The 25696-nt window shown below is 40.7% G+C and overlaps 1 protein-coding gene and 1 pseudogene across 1 annotated transcript in view; one reads left to right on the plus strand and one right to left on the minus strand.

Annotated features, from left to right (window-relative positions):
- Nucleotides 1-311: 311 nt before the first annotated feature.
- On the minus strand, nt 312-9310 carry LOC129480605 (glutamate dehydrogenase 2, mitochondrial-like; annotated as a pseudogene).
- Nucleotides 8950-25696, plus strand: part of LOC129480602 (arf-GAP with GTPase, ANK repeat and PH domain-containing protein 11-like) — a 61868-nt gene continuing 45121 nt past the window's right edge. The window contains exons 1-8 of the mRNA XM_055274571.2: nt 8950-9064; nt 10447-10652; nt 11839-12029; nt 13282-13361; nt 18210-18352; nt 19080-19201; nt 20435-20574; nt 23832-23966. The gene's annotated coding sequence lies outside the window, so the exon portion shown is untranslated. The remainder of the gene's footprint in view (nt 9065-10446; nt 10653-11838; nt 12030-13281; nt 13362-18209; nt 18353-19079; nt 19202-20434; nt 20575-23831; nt 23967-25696) is intronic.

The raw sequence follows: 25696 nt of genomic DNA on the forward strand, positions 1-25696 counted from the left end.
CCAGTCCCTCTGTTCAGGGTCCCTGACTTCCTGCAATGCAATGGTGCAATCTTGGCTTACTGCAAACTCCGCCTCCCAGGTTCAAGTGATTCTCCTGCCTCAGCCTCCCGAGTAGCTGGGATTACAGGTGGCTGCCACCACGCCTGGCTAATTTTTGTATTTTAGTAGAGATGGGGTTTCACCATGTTGGCCAGGATGGTCTTGATCTCCTGACCTAGTGATCCACCCACCTTGGCCTCCCAAAGTGCTGGGATTACAGGCATGAGCCACCACACCTGGCATCTTTCTTTCTTTCTGTAGAGACGGGGACTTGCTATGTTCCCCAGGTTGGTCTCAAACTCCTGGACTCCCATATAGTTCAATCTACTTTTCAATTCTTCCTATTTCTCTGAAGCTTAAAATAATTAAAATACATAATAATCCTTCACTGTTAAAACATGAGTGTGAAAAATACCAAATTTATTTATTTTAAATTTGTTAGTAGTCACTAGGATTCTTACTCCAGTTTTAGAATATAATGAAAAGAGAAGGTAAAAAACACACGCCACGCACTTACTGTCAAGCTAATTACAAAGACTACCCAGTAAATGAAATCAGCCTAACCAGCTCTGTCTGAAGGAAAGAGCAGGGAGCATGTGTGAAGTACAACTGTGGGGTCACCACACTCACCGATATCCTGTCTTGGAACTCTGCCATGGGTACAATGGCAATAGTTCCACCATGCTTTCCAGCGTTTCTTTTTTGTTTTTTTTGAGATGGAGTCTGGCTCTGTCGCCCAGGCTGGAGTGCAGTGGCACGATCTCAGTTCACTGCAAGCTCCACCTCCCGGGTTCATGCCATTCTCCTGCCTCAGCCTCCTGAGTAGCTGGGACTACCGGCACCCACCACCACATCTGGCTAATTTTTTTTGTATTTTTAGTAGAGACGGGGTTTCACGGTGTTAGCCAGGATGGTCTCGATCTCCTGACGTTGTGATCCACCTGCCTCGGCCTCCCAAAGTGCTGGAATTACAGGTGGAAGCCACTGCGCCCGGCCATGCTGTCCAAATTTTCTTTCTAAACTCTCTTGAACAGACACTATAGTAAAAAAAAAAAAAGAGAGATCAAGATATTGCTAACAGAAAAGAAAAATGAACTAGAATCAAAAGTAGTCCCAAACTATAACTGTAACCCAAAAACTTACAGAGAGTTTTAATGATATAAAGGGGTTAATCATTTAAAACTCAGTCAAGAAGGGCTGGGCGAGGTGGCTGACACCTGTAATCCCAGCACTTTGGGAGGCAGAGGTGGGTGGATCACTTGAGGTCAGGAGTTCAAGACCAGCCTGACCAACATGGTGAAATGCCGCCTCTAGTAAAAATACAAAATTAGCTGGGCATGGTGGTGCATGCATGTAATCCCAGCTACTTGGGAGGCTGAGGCAGGAGAATCACTTGAACCAGGGAGGCAGAGGTTGTAGTGAGCTGAGATTGTGCCATTGCACTCCAGCCTGGACAACGAGAACGAAACTCTGTCCCAAAAAAAAGAAAAAAGAAAAAAAAAAACTCAGGAAGGAATAAAACACATTGCCAATTACCTATATAAATGTGAATGTAGGTCACTGCTGTGTTTCCATAACATGCATTACCAGGGTTTTTCCTTGGTTCTATTAAAAAGAAAAAGCTGGGGGAAAAAGAAAAGGAAATAGATGGAACACCACCCAGATTCTCACAGTGGGCCGAGTACAGAAGCTCAGTAGGAGGTCTTGGTCTTATTTCAGCTTGATGAGAAATTCTGCTCTTAACTGTGGAGCTTACTCTAGTCAAAGAAAAACAAGTATTCTCATCAGGAGTCTCAAAAACAATTCTTGACACTAGATAGGCCTTTACTAAGAGCAACCAGAGACAGAAATTATTATCGACAGTGGGGTTTTAAAATCACACTTAAAAAAATATTATTGGCTGGGCACAGTGGCTCATGCCTGTAATCCCAGCACTTTGGGAGGCTGAGGCAGGCGGATCATGAGGACAGGAGATCAAGGCTATCCTGGCCAACATGGTAAAATCCCATCTCTACTAAAAATGCAAAAATTAGCCGGATGAGGCGGTGAGTGCCTGTAGTCCCAGCTACTTAGGAGGGTGAGGCAGAAGAATTGCTTGAACCTGGGAGGCAGAGGCTGCAGTAAGCTAAGTTCGTGCCACTGCACTCCAGCCTGGGCGACAGAGCCAGACTCCGTCTCAAAAAAAGAAAAAAAAATGTAGATTATATCCTGTGAACAATACATCACAGAATAAAAATCTGGATCTAAGTACATGGGAGAGTTAATATCCAGAAAGACATTGTGCATTTTTGGTCTAAGTTTCATGAGACAAAATATTATTTTCTTTTCTGAGAATCAATTCTTTCCCAAAGGGATCAGTTCTCTTAAGTGGACATTTTTACAGCCTTTTAGCTGGCTCAAAAGATTAGTTTTGGCGAACAAGATTATCGATACTCACTGAGCAAGTGGTAGTTAGAATCCCTTTCATATTTGAAGGTCAAACGGCCATAGCTGACATGATTTAGATTCTTCAGCCACTCAAAGTAAGATACTGTCACTCCTCCAGCATTCAAGTAGAGATCCTATACACAAAAATAAGACACCAAAGAAATTAGAAGATGATGGTTTTCGTAAAAGCTTAAAATGAGCGTAAGACCTTAATTTCAATACCAAGGTAGACTGAACTTCGAATATCGCAAATATATTTTAGCTAGTATCAGGAATTTCACACTTAATTAATGCTCCTCCCCACCCTGCCCAATTCCATCTAAGGCTTTTTGTATTTAGGAAAAAAAAAGTCATTGTTTGGCTTATTAATCAAGGAAAGTTAATAATCTTTGGTTAGAGCCTCTTCTCTACCAGAAGTTCTCAGACTAAATGGCTTGCCCACCAACCAATTGGATTGGACAGGATTCTTTGTCCTATTACCTAAGGATAACCTATTTCAGTTACATTAAATGTCTTAAGTGCTTTCAGCAAAGGGGGTTCTTTAAAATGCATTCCAAGCCCACATTAATTTCTAATAACTTTTTGGTGTAGACTCATGCTTACCTGCCAAAAAACCTGAGCATGTGTTCCTCATATTAGTTTTCTGAGTAAAGCCGGAAGGGGCACTTGAAATGCATAAGGTTAGGAATCATACAGAAAATCTTAGAGCTTAAGTTAGAATAGTGTTTCTAACACAGCACATTTATATAACCAGACTCTTAGAAGGCTAAAGACATTCAGTAAAGAGCCTGAAATTGGAATAAATGTTTAGATCAAAGTGAAAAGTGACAGGCTTAGAATTAATCATGCTTCTACTATATTTTCTCAAAAGTGAAATAAAGATGAATTCACTAGAGCTTGGGAGACTAATAATTCCTCTCTTCCTCCAAATTCCTTGCAAAAGACAATTATGATCCTAAGTACATATAAAGCCTAATAAATATAGATGACTTACTGGAATAACCATAATGTTTCTCTCTAAAAAGATCTTGTCAGCTTCTGGAGTTGTTGGCCCATTGGCACCTTCAGCAACGATCTGCAAGAGAGTCAGGAACATAGAGAAATGCCAACAACACCGTCAAATCCTCTCCACTGAGGGCAAGAGATGTGCATACATGAACAGGGGGCTGTGGGGAGAAGCACAGTTTCAGTTAAAATTAAATTAACAGAGGTTATTTTGCTCTGCAAAGTGTATAAAACTACCTTTCACTTTTCTATTTATCTAGGTTTTTGTTTTGTTTTGTTTTGTTTTGTTTCTACAGGAGCGTCAGGCAGATGCGTTTGCTTTGGTAGTGGTTGCACAACTCTGTGCAGGTAGCTAAAAGCTGTTAAATTATTTACTTTAAATGGGGGAACTGTATGGTATGTGCAATATATGCCAATAAAGCTGCCAAAAAGAAAGAGAAAACTCAGTCAGACTCTTCTATGACCCCCCTAACGTCATTCACATTGATAATGTTGGTTCCAGTTTCTATAATGTTGTGACCTTGGCTTTGACTCTGGGTGCGTCGGATTTGGTCAACTGCTTCTCACTGGCAGCTGGGATCAGTTATGTCACAGTCGGCCTCCAAGATGCTTCCTTCATAGGGCTTTGCCTTGAGGAAGCCCAGAATGGACCCATGTTGCTGCCATTGATTGAAAATCACAATTAATAGCTGCACTAGAGTTTAAATGTTTATATTTAGTGTCTATGCCATAAAAATGTATTAATACCAATTTGAAGTCTTCCAGTTCCTTTGGGTTAATACCATCTGGATTCCATATACTCCCATCAGACTCACCAACAGCAATACATTTAGCACCAAAACTGTGTAAATATCTCATAGAGTGTAGGCCCACATTACCAAATCCCTGTGAAGAACAATTATCCATGACACAAAAATTAAAGTCCTGGTATAGACAGCAAGAGTCATATTCTGACCAATGTAAATCCACATTCTATTCATTTAGAAGCAATTCTCAAAATTCTTTTACCAAAAGAAACAATGTACTAACTGGTTTCTCTTCAACAATAAAATTCTCTGTTTAAGAATGTGATGACCAGATATGGTGGCTTGCGCTTGTAATTCCAGCACTTTGGGAGGCTGAGGCAGGTGGATCACTTGAGGTCAGGAGTTCGAGACCAGCCATGGCCAACATGGTGAAACCCTGTCTCTACTAAAAATACAAAAATTAGTCAGGCGTGGTGTCCCATGCCTGTAATCCCAGCTACTTGGGAGGATGAGGCAGGAGAAACACTTGAACCTGGGAGGCAGAGGCTGCAGTAAGCCAAGATCACATCACTGCACGCCAGCCTGCGCAACAGAGTGAGACTCCATCTCAATCAATCAATCAACAAATAAACAAACAAATGGCAGTGGTGTTAAGTACACCACCAGGTCCTAAGTCCTTGATGATCAGATGTCCTATGTTGTAAAAAGGGATGTCACTAATTTGGAAAAATACAACTTTTTTTTTTTTTTTGGAGATTGAGTCTCACTGTTGCCGAGGCTGGAGTGCAATGGCACAATCTTGGCTCACTGCAGCCTCCGCCTCCCGGGTTCAAGTGATTCTCCTGCCTTAGCCTCCCGAGTAAGTTGGGATTATAGGTGCCGCCATCATGCCGGGCTAATTTTTCTACTTTTAGTAGAGATGGCGTTTCACCATGTTGGCCAGGCTGGTCTCGAACTCCTGGCCTCAAGTGATCCACCCGCCTTGACCTCTCAAAATGCTGGGATTACAGGCATGAGACACTATACCCAGCTACAACTTCTGCTTTAAAGTTATTTCAACTTAATTAAGATTCTCCTAAGTAAAATACATGTTAACACATCAAACAAATTTGGGTCAATGTGTAAATCTTTCTATATACTTACAAAACTTAGAAAATTATGTTAAGAGACTTGCCCTTCTAGATACAATTTCAAGTTTTAATACTGACCAATATTTTGGTTGAATTTGGTGATAGTTGGTAATAGTTTCACATGTACTTGAGAGATGCTTAAATCAGTTCTAGTTACATGAATCATACCAAGGTTCAAAAAACAAAAGATCTATTACTCTGAAAACCACCACTCTAAAATTTAAGAGATTTAAGATAACTGAATTTCAAAATTACAATTCTAAAAACATTAAAAACTTTAATGTCTATCAGTTATTAAGGAAACTTTTTTCTTTTTTTTTTTTTTTTTTTTACCTGAACAACAAATATTTTATCTCCAAACTCTGGTGTCATTCCTAAAATGCTCATGTAAGAAGCTTCATTGATGAAGTTTTCAATCCCATGGAAGACACCACAGCTAGTAGCAGAGATGGTCCATGGATGCCCCCTTGGCCGATGGGTTTACCAGTAACACAGGCGTGTGCATTAATATCCTGTAAGAGGGGGTAATTGAAAGAATGAAATGTCAAGTCCAATTTCTCTGTTGAACAAATATAATGAATTAAAGTCAAAGCACATTCTCATTTAATGCTAATTAGGAGTGTGTGTGTATGAATGTATTTAAGGTACACTTTCACCAATAGAGACTCACTTTTTCAGCTTTCTGTTCCTAGAAAATACAATAAAGTGGACTATATTTTCTTTTTTCTTTTTTTTTTTTTTGAGACAGAGTTTCGCTCTTGTTGCCCACGCTGGAGTGCAATGGCGCGATCTCAGCTCACCGCAAACTCCGCCTCCTGGGTTCAAGTGATTCTCCTGCCTCAGCCTCCTGAGTAGCTGGGATTGCAGGCATGTGCCACCACGCCCAGCTAATTTTGTAGTTTTAGTATGGACAGGGTTTCTCCATGTTGCTCGGGCTGGTCTCGAACTCCCAACCTCAGGTGATCCACCCACCTCGGCCTCCCAAAGTGCTGGGATTACAGGCGTGAGCTACCACGCCCAGCAAATTAGACTATGTTTTCTGACAGAAAAAACAGAGTGTAGGGATTGAACATCAAGTAAGTACAAATAACATCACAAAAGCAGAGCTAGCTCAGCCTAAAGCTATCATTCCTTCAACAAGTATTTAAGCAACTACTAAATCAAGGTACATACGCATCCCATTCACGAAGTATTTAAGCACTACTGAATCAAGGTACATACGCATCCCATTCACGAAGTATTTAAGCACTACTGAATCACGGTACATACGCATCCCATTCACGAAGTATTTAACCACTACTGAATCAAGGTACATACGCATCCCATTCACGAAGTATTTAAGCACTACTGAATCAAGGTACATACGCATCCCATTCACGAAGTATTTAAGCACTACTGAATCACGGTACATACGCATCCCATTCACGAAGCATTTAACCACTACTGAATCAAGGCACATACGCATCCCATTCACGAAGCATTTAACCACTACTGAATCAAGGTACATACGCATCCCATTCACGAGTGTCTTAAAATCTACTATAAGACTTGAATATGTCACCAAAACAGAGCCTGAGACATGAAGAGGCTTTACAATTGTCTTGGATGGGAAGACTCAATGTTGTATTCTGCCACTTTTTAAAAAGGAAGTTTTTAATATAACTTGATACTTAATAGAACATGATATTCAAGTTCATCTAAGAGTAGACTAACGAAAGTATTTAATGAAGTATTTTTAAAATGGTATATTTGGGTGAGAGTCCTGCGCTTCTCTGTGAGCAGAGTATCTTTGGTAGCAGTGGTTAGCTCTGCAAAGTGGAGATGGGGGTTAGCAGTCTTCACCACCCATCTTTCTGTCCTCTTTCAATTGAAGATGTGCATATATTCTTGTTCAGAAACAGGTGTAATTAGAAAAAAGAAGAATGGGCCTCAGGAGGGCTTCCCTTCCAAGACATCAACTATACTATAAACACGGCCACGAGAACACTGCAGAGTAAACTCACTGGTGAGCAGGAGTAACTACAGACAGTCTTATTTTGTATAGACACCGCCGGAAACGGAAATTCACAGTGGCGCCGACTCGCCGGAGGGAAACAAAAAGGCAGAAGAAAAGAGACTGGCAAAATTTTCATTTCAATATAAAATGAAAATCTATATAAAATTTTAAGTCAGTGGCAAAAGTATGAAATTCAATAAACTTGTTGAAGCAATTTGCTATCCATGTAAACAAAATAAAATGCCTTACTTTACACCAAACCCCTAACTTCCAGCATATCCCTACGTTCCAGCTGGCTGAATTAAAAAGTGATCTGTTCTTTTTCTGTATTGTTTAAATATTTTTACAGAGAGAACTTAGAATTATATTATTTGTATAAGTACCAAGAAAAAGGATGAAAGGAAGAAAAACGCAGTCCAGTAAAGGTGATTTATAGAATTAGTTTTCCCATAGTTTGCTTTCATGAATAATTAACACTTATGAATACAGAAATGCAAACCGAGTGCCAAAGGCTTTTAAACAGTGAGAATTCAAATGCTGGAGCTGAAGGAAATACTGTCTGGGGTCAGGACTGGCGCCAACTGCCAGGCTCCCCAGCATACGTAATGGTCCTGAAAGCCAACAGAAGAATACATTCTCCCACCAACACTGCCCTTCTAGATGGGGCTAGGACAAAGAGGGCGGCACGTTCCAGCTGACATCTAGAAATGAGTACCAAAAACAATTGCGTCCCACCCTTAGGCCTTGATTTGAGATTTGTTATCACTTAAAGGAAAATTGCGCACCAGTATAGTTCAAGGGGCTGTGCTTCACAAGACTTTCTCTTGCTGTTAGCACTGAGAATGAGCTACAAATAACAACATAATGCCCACTGGTTTGCACTATTCAATGTAATGTCTTGCTTAAAAAGAACAAGAGACCAGCTGGGCAGGGTGACTCACGCCTGTAATCCCAGCGCTTTGGGAGGCCGTGGCGGGTGGATCACCTGAGACCAGCCTGGCCAACATGGTGAAACCCCATCTCTACTAAAAATACAAAAAAATTAGCCGGGATAATGGCAGGCGCCTGTATTCCCAGCTACTTGGGAGTCTGAGGCAGGAGAATCTCTTGAACTCGGGAGGCAGAGGTTGTGGTGAGCCGAAATTGCGCCACTGCACTCCAGCCTGGGTGACCGAGTGAGACAACGTCTCAAAAAAAAAAAAAAAAACGAGAGACCACACCCAGAGCTCATTGCCAAATGAGTCTCGTTCTGGCTTTTTGCACCGCACCAAGTAACCCGCGCCAGGCCGCGCAGCTGCCCTAGCTTTCCAAGAGGACTCGGGCGAGCTCGGTGTACCAGGCTCGGGAGTCCCACTGCGAGAGTTGAGACAACGGATTCCGAGGGCGGGTGTGGCGCGGAATCGGGAGGGACGCGGACCCGGTGGAACGCACGGCGCACAGGCGCCGGCGCCCGCTCTGAGCTTTCCCCTGAAAGTTCTCCAGGCGGCGGTCTCTTTTTTCTGCCTTTTTGTTTCCCTCTGGCGAGTCGGCGCCACTGTGAATTTCCGTTTCCGGCGGTGTCCAAGCGGACCTGAGAAGTGCAGGGGGCTGGGGTAGGCGGCGGTGGGGTCCCTGGCTCCGGGGCACTGGGAAGATCGCGAGTCGTGCGCGTGGGAAGGTCCTCCCCTGTCCTCCCGCTCATCTTTGCTCCCGAGGAGCAGCATATTTCGCATCTGCCTGAGGTGTGCCCGGGGGTCGTTGGGAGAGTGACGGGATGAATCCCTGCAGAGAGCCCGGACGGGGAGGGAAGGTGTCGGGGAGACGTCGTTTCCTGGTGACGTGGTCCCGGCCAGCGACTTAGACCTGAGCCGAATCTGTTGACTCTTAATTCTGCCTTTCCCACCAAGAGCAAAAGGAAGAGAAACATTAGTACAAGTTCGGAACTAAAATATAGTAGAGAAGCAACATAATCTCTGAAATCACACAGCTATTCAGTTTCAAAGCGTTCCTAGTGCCCAGCTCTCCTAACTCCCGGCCGGTGTTCCTTGACATTATGGTGATATATAAAGACTTTCTGTTTCCGCTCATGTGTGTGTCTGTGGGAAGCCTCTGACTCACCTCTGTGCTCCAGTAGCACCCTGTGCAGCCTTGCAATGTAGCCCTTATTGCATGGCACGAAAGATACTAGTTTGGATTCTCTGCAAGTGAGATCATAGGTATATCCATTTACTGGCACAGTGGCTAGCACGTCATAGACAGACACAAACATTTATTAAACGGAATTAATACAGGACCTTAATTGAATGAAATGGCACCCTGCCCCGCTTTTTTTCAATCAAGCTGTCAGATATTATGCAGCACGATATCCTAAAAAGACTCACTAATTCAGTGATTACCAATTTATTGGCCACAGATTCCCAGGTACCTCAGAAATCACTGGAAGGCTCTCTGCAAGTCCATGGGGTCTCCAGGCATCATTTAGAACCAGTCGTATCTCACACATACAGATATTGCTATTTTTCAAATGTAAGTAGATGAGTTGTAATTTAGGAGTTTTACAGAGTCAACAGGTACTAAAAGTAATACTGTGATTCTATTGGAAGTTCATAAAAGCGTTTTAAATTTTTTATAACAATTTAAGTTTTAGTTTAAGTTAGGAAACCACTTCATTAGTCCAGTTGATATCTAGGTCTGAGCTGTCCAGTATGGTAGCCACATGTGACTATTTAGAGTTAGAAGGAAATTAATTAAAAATTCATTTTTTCAGTTTCTCTAAGTACATTTTAAGTAACCACATGTGGCTAAAGGCTAAATGGCTGAAAAGTACAGATATAGAATATTTCCATCCTTGCAGAAGTAGATACTGGTGATGTTGACACTTAGAATGAATAAAAAGTAACTTAACCATAAAATATACCCTTAGCAGAGGTAACTCATCTAATTTATAGCATAACAGAGAGAAATGAAATTGGGGATGGTTAAGCAGTTTCTACCCTTGTTCAGTGAACAAATATATCATCATCTCTTCATAAAGAAATAAATGAAATTTAATGTTTTTCCCTGGGTATTGCCTGGATTGTAAAATGCTTCTCCCATCTCCTTACCCCATCCTTCTTCCTTGTAGGTTAGAGTTACTCGTTATTGGTAAATAGCCAACTATGGAGACTAAGGACCAGAAGAAACACAGAAAAACAGTGGACCCAAAGATGAAAAGAAAAAGAGGTGGCATCTGCAGGATCTTCAGCTAGGAGACGAAGAAGATGCCCGGAAGAGAAATCCCAACGCTTTTGCAGTTCAGTCTGCTGTGTGGATGGCTCGATCCTTTCACAGGTGTGTTTAGCTACAGTCTGATGCTTCTTCCGTTGATTCTTTTTAAATAGTAGGAGCCTCTCACAGGCGACATTTGGACTCACAAGTCTAGTCCAGCTCCAAAGGACATGGAGATGCATGCTGTGTGGCTTTTACCAAAACGTGAGAAGCTTTGCCATAGAATCTGCCTTGCCTCCAGCATCTACACACTAGTTGGTGTTTCTTTCCCAAGATACAAGAATTTATAGAATTTGTTTCTTCCTAAACTTTAAACTGTTTCTATGGTGATAAGTGTGCTTCTTCCCTCTGGATATGTTTTACAAAGTTGTAATATAAAATACAAAAATTACAATATTTAATACTAACATAGCTTTATTTAGTGAGTCCTTATGATATTCTTAGCAGTGTACTTTAAGCATTATTCAACTAAATCCTTCCAGCAGCCTTACTAGAGTAGGAATCATTCTTGCCCTCATTTTATGGACAAGAAAACTGAGGTCAAGAAAACAGGTTACCTCCAATCATATAACCAGTAAGTAGGAGAGCCAAATTTAACTCCAGAGCCTCTGCTCTTATCCATTATGATGCACTGCCTTGGTATTTACCTTTTTGTTTTTAAAAAACTATTAAAATCACCCATAAAACAGTCAGATTTAAGGAGTGTTTAATTTTCAACTCTCTATACTATTGAAGTCATCTTGTTACATCTTTATTGAACAGCAGTTATTTGGATGGGGGTCAGAAGTTAATAATTGACAAGTTAATTATATTTATATATTGTCTGTTGTATGCTCTATAAAATATACTAAAGTACTCACATCTGTAAGTATACTAAAAAAGTCTACTTTTTTTTTTTTTTTTTTTTGAGATGGAGTCTCGCTCTGTTGCCCAGGCTGGAGTGCAGTGGCGCAATCTCGGCTCACTGCAAGCTCTGCCTCCCGGATTCACGCCATTCTTCTGCCTCAGCCTCTCCAAGTAGCTGGGAGTACAGGCGCCCGCCACCACGCCCGGCTAATTTTTTGTATTTTTAGTAGAGACGGGGTTTCACCGTGGTCTCGATCTCCTTACCTCGTGATCCACCCACCTCGGCCTCCCAAAGTGCTGGGATTACAAGCATGAGCCACCGCGCCCGGCCGAAAAGTCTACTTATAAGGTTGATACCTTTTACTCTATTTTGAAAGTGTGTTTCCTTTTTTTTAATGAATAGAACTCAGGATTTGAAGACCAAAAAATCATCATATTCCAGTGGTTGATCGAACTCCACTAGAGCCCCCACCAATAGTGGTAGTGGTGACGGGCCCCCCAGAGTTGGAAAGAGCACTTTGATATAATGCCTCATTCGGAACTTCACCTGGCAGAAGTTGACCGAGATCAGAGGCCCTGTGACGATCGTGTCAGGTAGGAGATGCCGCTGCAGACACAGAGTTGGCGGGCTGTTGTCATCTGAGGGACATGCGTGTGTTTGTTGTTTACTTGAGTGGAACATGTTAAATATTATCATATCATGTTACTTCTCTTATACTTTTACTAAGTTAGCTATAACTTCAGAAAAGGGTAAGTTCCCAGAGATAAGGATGTGATACATATCTTATCCTGACTGCTCTATGGCTTTGCCAAGCATGTTCCTTGGAAGGGCCTGACAGGCCTGGTCACTGTGAACACATCATTTAACAGACAGCACGTACCTCCTATGTGCCAGGTGCACGTGCTTGCCCTTATGAAGCCACATGCTGGTGGAAGTGCGCGTTTTCTCTTTTTCCTAGGAGAATTCGTCTGCTTTGGGAGATGGTGACCTTTCCAAGTTTGAGGGAAGATGAAACAAACTTCCAGTGGTAGAATGGCAATGTACACTCTGAAATCTGTTACTATTGCAGTAATATAGTTGGATTGAGGTTTTTCTTTATATTTGGAGCATCCATATTTTCTTTTCCTTTTGTTGAGGCAGAGTCTTACTCTGTGGCACAGGCTGGAATCCAGGGGTGTGATTACTGCTCACTGCAGCCTCAACCTCCCAGGCTCAAGCAATCCTCCTACCTTAGCCTCCTGAGTAGTGTATGCCACCATGTGTGGCTAATTTTTCTTTTTTTTTTCTTTCTTTTTTGGTTTTGTAGAGATGGGGTTTCCCCATGTGGCCCAGGCTGGTCTCAAAACTCCTGAGCTCAAGGGATCCACCTGCCTTGGCCTCCCAAGGTGCTGGGACTACAGGTGTGAGCCACTGTGCCCAGCCCATATTTTCTTGACCGTTTTCTTATTACCTTAATTTAGACATAATTATTGTTATGAATATTCTGTTGCATTATGTTTGAGGATGTTTTTAGCGATAGTGGGAACATGGGAAGTTTTGATAGAGGCCAAGACATTGACCTGCAGCCAAACAGCAGGAGCCTGTCCAGTCAGAATTTTCCCTGTTTAAGCACTTTTATTCATCTGGGTAGACTTTTGATATTATTTAAATTTAGAACACAACAAGAAAAACAGGATGGAATTTATTTTATTTTACCAGTTTTTGCCTATAAAAATGAACTTCTGGTACACTCCGTAAATGTATATGGTGTTTTACTGGATGCAATTAAAAAATGAAAATTAGAGTTGATGGTTAGAGTTTTTTCAGGGTCTTTTTAAAGTTAAATTTTCATCTTTTCACTTATAGGTAAAAAGCACAGACTCACCATTATTGAATGCAGGTGTGACATTAACATGATGCTCTATCTGGCTAAAGTAGCAGATCTGGTAAGTCAGCAGGGGCAGCCTGGGCTGCTGATGGAGACTTACAGCATTGTGGTAGGTTATTTACCCCATGATGAAGGGAAGAGAGTTTTATGATTATTAAAGAAATCGTGGTCATTATCAGAGATACTGTAGATGTGACTGAATTGATGATGACAATAATAATAGTAATAAATGTTGTCATATTAATAATACAAATGGAATGTGCACAGTGAAATGTATTCCAAAATCTAAAAGCAAATCACAGGATGGAGAAAACCTTTAATGAACCCTGCTAATAAGAGCTCATTAACATGCATACATATATACGTAGAAATATATCATAGTAAGTACCATTTCTTCTTGGACCCTTTCTGGCACTGTGCTAACTGCTTTCTATAAATTTAGCTTACATAAGCCCTTGATACATCCTTGAGGTGAGTAGGTATTTTCTATAGTTTACATAAGATGAAATAGAGCCCTTTCTGGCACTGTGCTAACTGCTTTCTATAAATTTAGCTTACATAAGCCCTTGATACACCCTTGAGGTGAGTAGGTATTATCTATAGTTTACATAAGATGAAATAGAGCCCCCCAGCAGTTAAGTAACTTGTGTGAGGATGGGACCCTTGTTCCTGATGGTTCTAGAACCTTCATCCTTAATGATAATGCTAAAATAAGTACATGAATTGCCTGAAGAAGTGGTCAGAATTTATCAATAGAAGATGTAGCAGTACTCAGTGTATGGAAAATGTACACGCTCTTGCATTTATGGAAATGATAATGTTCACTATTTCTGATATTCTAATAACTGTCTTTTAAATTAGCAAAAACAAAATACAAATTAGCAAAAAAAAAAAAAAAAAAAAAGCCAGACACAGTGGCTCATGCCTGTAATCTCAACACTTTGGGAGACCGAAGTGGGCAGATCATCTGAGGTCGGGAGTTGGAGACCAGCCTAACCAACATGCAGAAACCCCATCTCTACTAAAAATACAAAATTACCCAGGTGAGGTGGTACATCCCTATAATCCTAGTTACTTAGGAGGCTGAAGCAGGAGAATCACTTCATCCTGGTAGGCGGGGGTTGTGGTGAGCCAAGATTGTGCCATTGCACTCCATCCTGGGCAACAAGAGTGAAATTCCATCTCAAAAAAAAAAAAAAAAATTAGCAAAAACATAAGCCATATTGATTAGGAAGTGTGGGGTAACAGATAACTTGGTTTTTTCATTTTTACTTAGTTTTTTCTAGAGCTTCAGCTTTTATAGTTTGGCCCAGGAAGACTCCTAAAATATGAAAAAAAAAGTAATACAGATTTTAAAGTTGTGCGATTGTAATGTCAGAAAACTAAATAACATTCAAATTTTGAACATGTAATGCTACTATTAGTAAAAATAAGTATAATTAATGTAAAGTTGTGTAAAGATTACTGAATCTTTTATACTTAAAATAATTCAAATAGTTCACAGAAGTCATTTGTTTCTCTTTTATTTAAAATGTAGCAAGTTTCTAATTTTAAAGACATACATATTAAGAGATGCTTTTACATTTTATTTTTAGTTATTATGGATACATAATAGTTGTACATATTTATGGGGTGCATGTAGTATTTTGATAGAAGCATACAATGTGTAATGATCAAATCAGGGTAATTCAGATATCCGTCACTCAAACATTTATATTTTATTTGTGTTAGGAACATTTTAATTTCATTCTTTTAGTTATTCTGAGTTATATAATAACTTATAGTTACCCTATTGTGCTATTGGACACTATAATTTATTCTATCTAACTGTATTTTTGTACCTGTTAACCTTTCCCTCTTTGTCCCTCCCTCCCTGCTCCCCTTTCCAGCCTCTTAACCATCATTGAGAGATGCCTGTGTGAATCTTTTTAAGAGTTTCAAAAGTAGCACGTTTGGTAAAGCACTCTAACTGTAATGCAGGGTACACACAATGTGCATTTTCTCTTTCCTTGCTGTAACCGCTGGTCTCTCAGGTCCCTGCAGAGCAGTATCCTTCCAGATACATATAAACACACATGCCACCCTTTTGTAGCTTATTTTATACACTGTTCTATGCTTTGCTTTTTTCATGTAATATATCTTGGAGGTGTATAATCAGTAAGTACTGTAGCTCTGCCTCCTTCTTTTTAATATAATATTCCATTCTGTGGATGCACCATAATTTATTTAGCCTAGCTTATGTTGATTGCTCTGCTCTGGGTTGTCAAAGCCTCCTGAGTACGGCAGAGGCACACACAATACGTGGATTTGGGTGTGTACATGCGTGTGTGGATTAGGGGAGTAACACTGGCTTACATGACAAAGATTGGCAGCTAAGGGACTGTTTGCCCCCTTTTGTTCCTGACCCTACAACCAGCTGCTTGTCCCTTGGCACTCTGTGACATCAGATGTGGTGTGAGGATATTCCACCTGTTCTTTGAGCTGGTCCAGTGTTGCTGGAGAGCTCTGCTTGCTGCCTCGGTCTGCAGTGGCAACTGTGCTTTCCTACAAGCCCAACTTCATATATTCTGTGGTTTTGGATTTTGAATGTTTCCTGGTTTAATCAAAGATGGGCATTTCTGTTAGCATTTTTTGTTAGTTTTAGTTATCCATGGAAAGATAAAACAGAACTATCTTTAATATTAAAACTACAAGTTTCCAGGAATCAGTTCTGAAATTATTTTGCATCTTTGAAGTGTCTTAAATTTTAAAAATTGATCTTGGCCAGGTGCGGTGGCTCACGCCTATAATCCCAGCACTTTCGGAGGCCGAGGCGGGCAGATCACAGGAGATCGAGACCATCCTGGTGAACACTGTGAAACCCCATCTCTACTAAAAAACATACAAAAAAACTAGCCGGGCGTGGTGGTGGGCGCCTGTAGTCCCAGCTACTCAGGAGGCTGAGGCAGAAGAATGGTCTGAATCCAGGGGGCAGAGCTTGCACTGAGCCAAGATTGTGCCACTGCACTCCAGCCTGGGCAACAGAGCGAGACTCCGTCTCAAAAAAATAAAAAATTGGTCTTATCTGCTTATATTTTCTTATAGACTACCATTCATCATAATCTTACTGTTTTTTTTACTGGATTCTAAACTGGTAGCTATTTAAAAAAATTTCTGAGCAATTGAGTTATACAAATTTACATACAAGATAGAGGTTTCCATTGCATACTTCCCAGCAAAAAAAACAGATTTTTTTTTTTTCTGTGAGGAGATTGAAAGAAGGGGTTGGTTTTCTGTAACTATTTAATATATTTCATTGATTATCACTTTATTCCCATTCTTTGGATGTCAGAGACCTGTTATTTGGCTTAAAAATACATTACAGAAAACTTCATTTCTTTAAATTAGGATTTCTTAGGTAAGGGCCAGGTTAGACCCAGCCTTTTCTGAGTTACTTCTCATGCATTAGAATTCTTAAAATGGAAGTTTATATCCTAGTGGGCATTGTCTTATGGTTGCCTTTTAGAGCAAGTCAGACAGTGGTGGTTTCTCTGTCTGGGTGATGCCTGTGTAGTCATTTGATTTAGTCTGCAGTGGTACTTTTCTGTCAAGGGCCAGGTGAATATTTTTGGCTTTGTGGATCATATCTTCTGCAGCTACTTAGCTCTGCAGTTGTAGTGCACAGGCAGCCACAGGCAATATGTAAATGAATTAATGTGGCTATGTTCCAATAAAACTTTAGTCACAAACACAGGTGATGGGCTGGATTTGTCCCGTGGGCCAGTTGCCAACCCCTAGTGTAGGTGGTCTGTTTTGGTAGTTTCTTTGAGAAATAATGTGTTCTGCTTGTAGGTACTGATGCTTATAGATGCCAGCTTTGGGTTTGAAATGGAAACGTTTGAGTTTCTAAACATCTGTGGAGTACATGGCTTTCCTAAAATTATGGGAGTTCTCACTCACCTCGACTCCTTCAAGCATAATAAGCAACTGAAGAAGACAAAGAAGCGATTAAAACACAGGTTCTGGACAGAAGTTTACCAGGTAGGAAGAGAAATAATTGTTAGAAACTAACAGTATAATCCTTTTAAAGTAGACTGAAGAGGCTGGGCACAGTGGCTCATGCCCGTGATCCCAGCACTTTGGGAGGCAGAGTCGGGCGGATCACTTGAGGCCAGGAGTTTCGAGCTCAGGGCAATATGGCCAAACCCTGTCTCTACTAAAAAGGCAAAAATTAGTCGGGTGTGGTGGTGTGCACCTGTAATCCCAGGTACTAGGGAGGCCGAGACGTGAGAATTGCTCAAAGCTGGGAGGCAGAGGGTGGAGTGAGCTGAGAGTGTACCACTGCACTCCAGCCTGGGTGACAGAGTGAGACTCTGTCTCAAACAAACAAACAAACAAAAAGACTGAAGAGATGTTACTAAACGTCTCTCTAGGAATTGCCTCCTGAATTCCCTTTGTGTATGTGTTCCCAGTCTCTGGAAGGTTTCCCTCAAGGGAGTGGTTATTCTGGGCCTCTTGGTGTATCTCGTTTGTCTCCATACCTGCTGCACCAGGCAATGCCTGGGTGTTTTGGGGTCGGGACTTAGTAGAGTACATCAGAAGTTTCTCCCAGGTACAGGACCAGGCACTGCTCCTTCCTTTCCGTACTGCACTGGTCCATCAGCCACAGAACCGTTTCTGTGCTCAGATGCCTCACCTCCCTCTCCTCACCATACTTAGACGGATGCCCTGGCTCGGCTGCAGAGCAGTCTGCCTCTGTGGGGTTCTAATAAGTCCTGAAAGAATCAAGGCTCTGGAAGCCTCAGGACAGTGGCTTTGCTGGAAGTCTCCCTTCTTAGGATTGCTTCTTGTTTAGAGCTTTTATTTTGTTGCAGTATTGACGAGAATTTAATTGAAATTTAATTTTTAATTTTCCTTTAATGTTTAGGTTGCCAAGCTGTTCTACCTTTCTGGAATGGTGCATGGAGAATATCAAAACCAAGAAATCCACAATCTGGGCTGTTTTATTACAGTTACGAAGTTTAGGCCTCTCACATGGCAAACTTCTCACCCTTATATCCTGGCACACAGGTAAAAAGTGATTGTAAACTTTTTCTTCCTGGGCCATATATTTCAAAGCTAAAAAGGCTAGAAAAAGAACAGTGATAGGATTTATTTTGTGCCTCTTTGAATAGTGCGGGTAGAAGTGTAGTTGATGGAAAATGTCTACTTATATCATTGCTCAAAGATGCTGTGCCTTTGGGAGTAAATAAATTATGAGATGTTTAGGAAAATGGGAGGACTTGGAAGCATTTAAGGCTACAGGATGTGGCCCCATCCTACATTCAGCCTCAGTTTTCAGTGATGCTGCCTTCATGCCTGGGTGCCTGAGTCCTTCGTGTGTGCCTTGAGTTTCCTTCCTTTGTGTTCTCCTTTGTGCTGTGGTTTTCTCAGCCTGGAATACCCTTTTTCCACCTGCCAGAATGCAAGCCACAGTACAAATCCCAGAGCACAGGCTCTCCCTCTTCCAGAAAGGGATTTTCTGAATATGTTCTTCACTCGTCCCTGACCCCAGGTGGACGTCATCTCCCTGTCTGGTGTCTTACAGAATGAATGTCACTTTCAGCCTAGAGACACAGTTGTGTGCCTGCCCCTTTTCCTCTGCTGGATGGTGAACGGTACTTCCTTATTTCCACATTTTCTAGTTTCTCAATGATGTGTTTAGTGGACAAGAGTGTGATGAGTCATTCACACATGAAAGGAGGTATAGGAACTTTTGGCATTCATTTCTGCTGTATGATTGAGTTTATTTTTCTAGGATGGAAGATTTGACAAACCCGGAGGATATCTGAACACGCATCAAATGTGACCGGCAGGTGTCACTTTATGGTTATTTAAGAGGAGCACACTTGAAAAATAAAAGCCAAATTCACATGCCAGGTATTCTCTTGTTTTAGAACGTACTAGAATTACACATAGGATTCTTGGGATGGCTTCATTTCTCAGGAAAACTGAAAAATGACCAAACAAGGGAAGATGGCCTTGCTGGAGGTTTTAAAAGTAAGCCAGCTATGTGTAGGCCTGCAAAGGTGTTACCGAATCCCTCTTCTCTGACCTCTTGTCTTGTAACTAGAGGGCCACTGTTCCAGTGTGGCACAATGCCCTTCTTTAGGGTCATGGGTTAAGCCCTTGGACTGTGGATCGTTTTTAACCCCCCAGTCAACAGTAGGTACTCACTGACTTCTTGTCAGTTGAAGCTGGCTTTTTGGGTCCTGTCTTCCAGGGGTAGAAGATTTTGCCATGAGTGACGTCAGTTTCCTCCCAGACCCTTGTGTTCTTCCTGAACAACAAAAGAAGTGCTGTTTAAATAAGGAGCAGCTGGTTTATGCGCCTCTTTCTGGAGTTGGGGGTGTGCTGTATGACAAAGACGCTGTCTATGTTGACCTTGGTGGCAGCCACGGTTTTCAGGCATCAGTGAGGCAGGAGTCAATGCCCTGAACTCTCATTATTCTTTTCAAATCTATTTTTTAATCAAAAAAGTAATGTAGTCAGCTTTTATATATTGAAGATTTTTCTCTTGTACTTATAATAAAGGCCCAAATGCATATTGTCAATATGTAGAATAAAAAGAATACCCTTTTTTCATTGTACCAAGCAGAAGAGTCCTGTCCTCCATGCCTCCTTGATTCATGGCCCCAGCACGGGCACTGCTGCCAGTGTGGCACCTGCACGGCTTATTTCTGTTTCTACAAAATCAGTGAGCTTTCCAGCGCTCGTTTGTCTTTTTCTTTTTCTCATTCACAGTGGTCTCCTCATTATTTTAAAGTGGATTTCCAATATTTATTTCTTAGTCCCGTAGTTGAATTTTATTGGGTTAAAAGCAGGGTTATTTAAAAATGTTAGAAAAGCTAGCATTGTTGTAGCACTGGAACTGAGGTTTTTCTAGCTAGGTGTTTAGGTTATCAGGTTATATACTCACTGAGCTTTGGAAAAGTTTAATGAAGATGGGGATCCATTTCAAGCTTTGTTGTAAGGATTTTCTCTGGTTTCTGTGGCATTAAGAAAGGTTCTCAGGAAATGTGTCTAAGATAATTTTGAGAAACTGAGTGAAACCAGTGTCTCTCCAGGATCTTTGTGCTTTCCTCACATGCCCTTTCTTGGTGGCCTTGACAGGATGAGGTGGGGCCCAGCCATGAGCTGGTCCAGAGTCTCATCTCCACCTACTCCACCATTGATGCCAAGATGGCTTCAAGTCGAGTGATGCTCTTTTCCGATTCCAAACCATTTGGGTCAGAGGCTATAGATAATCAAGGGTAAGTCTGCTTTTTTTCTATTTTTAATAAAAAGATATATTACAGAAGATCATATCACCCATGATTCTGCCATCATAACATATTTTGGTGGGATTCATTCTATGTTGTTTTGTTTTTCTTTGTGTGTGCCTCTGAGGGCTCTTCACTTACCTGACATTACGAGGGAGTCTTATCTTAAAAAAAAATACAGGATGCATTTTTCAACAGACCTCAAATCCTCAAATACCACGCCATCTTCCATAGGTTGCTTTTTTGGTTTTTAAGAGACCTGATGCCACTTGACTTTCTTTTGGTGGCCAAAACACTAGAGCAGAGTCAGGGAGTTTGTGGCTGTCCAGAAGCCACATGCCTTGTCTCTGAAAGTTTTATTTAGATTATGTTGTATTATCTCCCATGGGTAGGTTTCCACTGATGTGTGGCTTAAATGAATTATTTTTCAGCCTGGGTTGGGAATTTGTATACCTTTATGCTTAGTGGATGTTTGCAAAACATTGATTTTGTTGTATTGATTTATGACCCCCAGTAAAATTTATCTGAATATTTTGAGATAACGTAGTATGTAATTTGTTACAATGTGCATAAACTGCCTACCACAGTGCCTGACATAATGAGTGTTATTAGCTATTTTCATTTTTGCATATCCTTCTAGTCATCCTTGTCTACAAGAATACTCTCTTCTAATATAGTTACAGGTAAAATACATAATTTTATTTCTATATTCTGAGCATTTTTTTCTATACAGTCTTTATGTAGTCATGATTTTGTTGTTATCAATTTTTTTTGTTATTGTGGTTTCTTTGTTTTTGTTTTTGTTTTGAGATAAGGTCTCACTTTGTCTCCCAGGCTGGGGTGCAGTGGCGTGATCTTGGCTCACTGCAGCCTTGAACTCCCAGGCTCAAGTGATCCTCCCACTTCAGCCCCACAAATAGCTAGGACTACAGGAGTGCACCACCACTCCCAGCTAAATTTTTTTGTTTTGTTCTAGGGATGAGTTCTCACTATGTTGCCTAGGCTGGTCTTGAACTCCTGGGCTCAAGCAATCCTCCCGACTTGGCCTCCCAAAATCCTGGGATTACATATGTGAGCCACTATGCCTGGCCTGTCATTCCTGTATTCTAACTTATCCATCTCTTATGGTATGATTTTTAGTTTTTTCTAATTTATGTTTTGATACTTTTATCTATTGTACTACGGCTCACGCTTGTAATCCCAGCACTTTGAGAGGCCGAGGCGGGCGGATCAGGAGGTCAGGAGATCGAGACCACGGTGAAACCCCGTCTCTACTAAAAATACAAAAAAAAATTAGCCGGGCGTGGTGGCAGGCGCCTGTAGTCCCAGCTACTCGGAGAGGCTGAGGCAGGAGAATGGCGTGAACCCGGGAGGCAGAGCTTGCAGTGAGCCGAGATTGCGCCACTGCACTCCAGCATGGGCGACAGAGCGAGACTCCGTCTCAAAAAAAAAAAAAAAAAAAAAAAAAAAAAGCTTCATATAGTTTTCTTTCATCCAGTGATTTTAGTCCCCTGATGATCTTCTCTATCAGTTATGGCACTGGTGACTTAAAATGGATGTTATTCTTCTGTCATTCCTTCTACGTTTGTTACCTGGCATTTTTAACAAAGAGCTTTCTCTTCTCCCCTTCATTTTGGTATCACTGCTGACTAATGCACTTGCATTTTATTCCATGGGTTATTTTCCATCACTGTCATCGTTCTTTCTGATGCCTGTGCTGTCCCAGATTCGGCTGCAGGAGCCTTCAGCCTGTCTCCTGTGTCCTTTCAACTGTCTCTGTTAGTCTTTGAGCATTTCTTACTTTCTGACAGAACAAGAGGATCCAGGCTCATTTTGTCCTCTTCCTGCCTTGGGCCTGGACTCAGCCATTTCTCTTAAGGATCATGTGTTTTTAGCTTAGAAATTAATCAGCTTTCCAGAAGATCTACAAAACACTAACTTCCCTTTTCAGCAATTTTTTTTCTAAAATTCAATTTTTTTTTTAACGGTTATTCCTTTATTCTCTCTGTAAGTTCTTTTGAAGTGTGGTGTTAGGGAACCATGCCTGAGTTTGCTTATTAACTCTTCCAGTGTTTATCAGATAATTTTTTCCCTACACTACGTCATCTTAAACATCTTAAGCAATTCATTGACATTTTCTGTTTCTTTGTATTTTCATTGACTATACTGCCATTTCTAGATTAGCTGATTAATGTACAAATTGAATTATTTTGCATTTCCTTGGTAATATAGGCTGTTGATGCCAAAGGAGGAAAAACAAATGGACTTGAAAACTAGTCAAATGCGTCGGAAAGCCATTTTTGGAGATGATTCTGTGTGAACGTCTTCTCTCATTTCTTGATCTCTTAATTTTTTTTTCTTACCCAAATATATACCGGTTGATTTTGTCTTTCTAGAAGATCCAAGATCTTTGGTTTAGAGCTATATTCTCTTAATGTTAACTGATATTAGAATACTCTTTTCTGTATTTTATTTCAATACATTTAAAAATAGAAATGATTGTATTTTCTTTTAACTTGTGAAATAGAGCATGGCATACAAATGTTGTATTCTCAGTATTTCAAAAAATTTCCTTCTTAGTGTACAAGTTGTATTCAGCATATAAAGTCCATCCAGCTTTGTTGTAGATGCAGTGTGATTATTACATGTTGATAAGGTGTGAATTGGAGATGGGATCCAAAAGTACTGTACTTATTGTAATTTTTAAGCTAATTGTAGGTTTGGTGGTGAATATTTTACTACTGCAAAATGAAAACAGCATTTCATCAGAAGTCGTTTTATGGTCTTTCAGGCATTTTATTTTATATCTTTGGTGCTTTTTGCCTGTGAAGTATCTCTTTTGTGTGTGTGTGTGTATGTGTATTGATCTGCTGTAAGTTTCACAGCGCTCATTGTCAGGGATCATCAGAATCAGGCCTAGACAGAGAGCTGAGCGGTACTCTCAGTATGTCTCTGTGTCCTGGTTGCCACATTATCTCTGTTGTTTATTTGTAAATTGGAGAACTCTCTGACCTGTAACAAAGGTTGGATAGATCAGAGACAATTGGAAGAGGAATCCTTTACTCTATTGTCACCTCTTCTTTTTCTATTCACACATGTCACATAGAGACATGCGTGTTGTAAATTATTTTGTCAGAATGAAAGCCTGGCAGATTAAATGCTTTCTTCTCTTCTTACTGTATTTGATATCGATCTCTTGTTCATTTCTTGATAATATGTTTGGTAATTTTTGTTTTCATTGCTTTTAGTGTCAGAGATGGCGTTAGATTCCCCGTTCTGTGTGCTCCTGTCTGGCTCCTGAACCCAGCTGGAGATGTGTGTCAATCCCAACTGGTGAAGTACTGAGAGGAAGCTACACAAAAGGCAGCAAGGTATTAATAAAGGTACCTCTGACATTTTAACCATCTCTGTCTTTCCCATGGAATGGACAAGTAGTAGTCTCTGTCAGAGCTATGTTTTAAAGGAAAAAAAGAAACTTGAAGTCATAAACTGTTTATTAATTTATGCTGTTACTTTGTGTTTGCTCAACTCATTTATATTGACTTGTAAATTAGTAATTTATGAACTACTATTCATCAATTCATTGCCTACATGTCAGCAAACAAGTTTTCTTCTTAATTAAGAATCCAGTGGCTGGGCACAATGGTTCACACCTGTAATCTCAGCATGTTGGGAGGGCAAGGCAGGAGGATTCCTTGAGGCCAGGAGTTCAAGACCAGCCTGGGCAACATAGCAAGATTTCATCTCTACAAAAAAAATGAAAACATTGGCTAGGCATGGTGGCTCATTCCTGTAGTTCAGGCTACTCAGGATCACTTGAACCCAGGAGTTTGAGGCTGCAGTGAGCTATGATCCTAACACTGCTCTCCAGCCTGGGTGACACACCGAGACACCATGTCTTCAAAAAAGGAATCTAGGGGCATCAGTGTGTGCACACAGCATGACTTGTGAATGCGGAAGTGCCTGTGTGCATAGTTGTGCTCAAGAATGTGCTGATGATTATACCTTCTTAGAATTAAATTTTTTTTTTTTTTTCTTTGAGATGGGGTCTTGCTCTGTCACCAGACTGGAGTGCAGTGGCGCTATCTCAGCTCACTGCAACCTCTGCCTCCCGGGTTCAAGTGATTCTCCTGCCTCAGCCTCCCGAGTAGCTGGGACTACAGGCAGACACCACCACTCCTGGCTAATTTTTTGTATTTTAGTAGAGACGCAGTTTCACCATGTGGGCCAGGATAGTCTTGATCCCCTGACCTCGTGATCTGCCCACCTGGGCCTCCCAAAATGCTGGGATTACAGGTGTGAGCCACTGTGCCTGGCCTGAAGGTCACTTTTATAAAGATCTCTCTACGTCTTAGATTTGATTCTTCCTTTAAATATTTTTCTCATTGACATTTGAAAGCACCTGACCATATATCAAATGAAGAATTTTCATAACTCCATAAAAGGATAATTATGACATCATCTACTATTTCTTTCTCGTCTCTAAATCTAAACCATCAACCTGCTTATTTTTGTATACTGTCACATTGTGTATTCCCTGCATTGAATGCCTTTCTATTGACATTGTCTATAAAAATTGTGGGAAGTTTTCTGCACCCTAAATTTTCTGTTATGGGGATTAAATATCCACTATCCAATTTTTTTCCAAGTCTTAGAGCAGAAAAGGTAAATACAGCCCTCACAGCAGCCTGTTGTTTGTCCTGCAATTGTGTTTCCATCACATTACACAAAGCCTCTTTGTCTTCATGGTGGTACCCTACTAATAAGTTTTTTTAAATTATGTAATGTGTGTATATACAAATACCTATATGTATGCGTGTACACATATAGCTGATATCTGCTGAGATTATGTATGCATGAACTATAGAATTACCTTTTAATTTTAAGAAAATAAATTATTTTGTAAAGATAAATCTCATGTTTAAGAAGGGGAATTACGATTGAATCATTTAGGGATGCCTCAGCCTAAACATAATATGGAAAAAGCCATAACCAAAAGTCATTTTAGAGTACTGCTAGGTTACTCAACCTATCATCACATTTAATTAAAATGTCAGTTTGAACCATGGCCAGTCTATTTTCGTTAATATGTTATTTAAATCAACTTGTGAAG

Source organism: Symphalangus syndactylus, chromosome 4, assembly GCF_028878055.3.
Source record: "Symphalangus syndactylus isolate Jambi chromosome 4, NHGRI_mSymSyn1-v2.1_pri, whole genome shotgun sequence".
In the NCBI taxonomy this organism is placed as follows: domain Eukaryota; kingdom Metazoa; phylum Chordata; class Mammalia; order Primates; family Hylobatidae; genus Symphalangus; species Symphalangus syndactylus.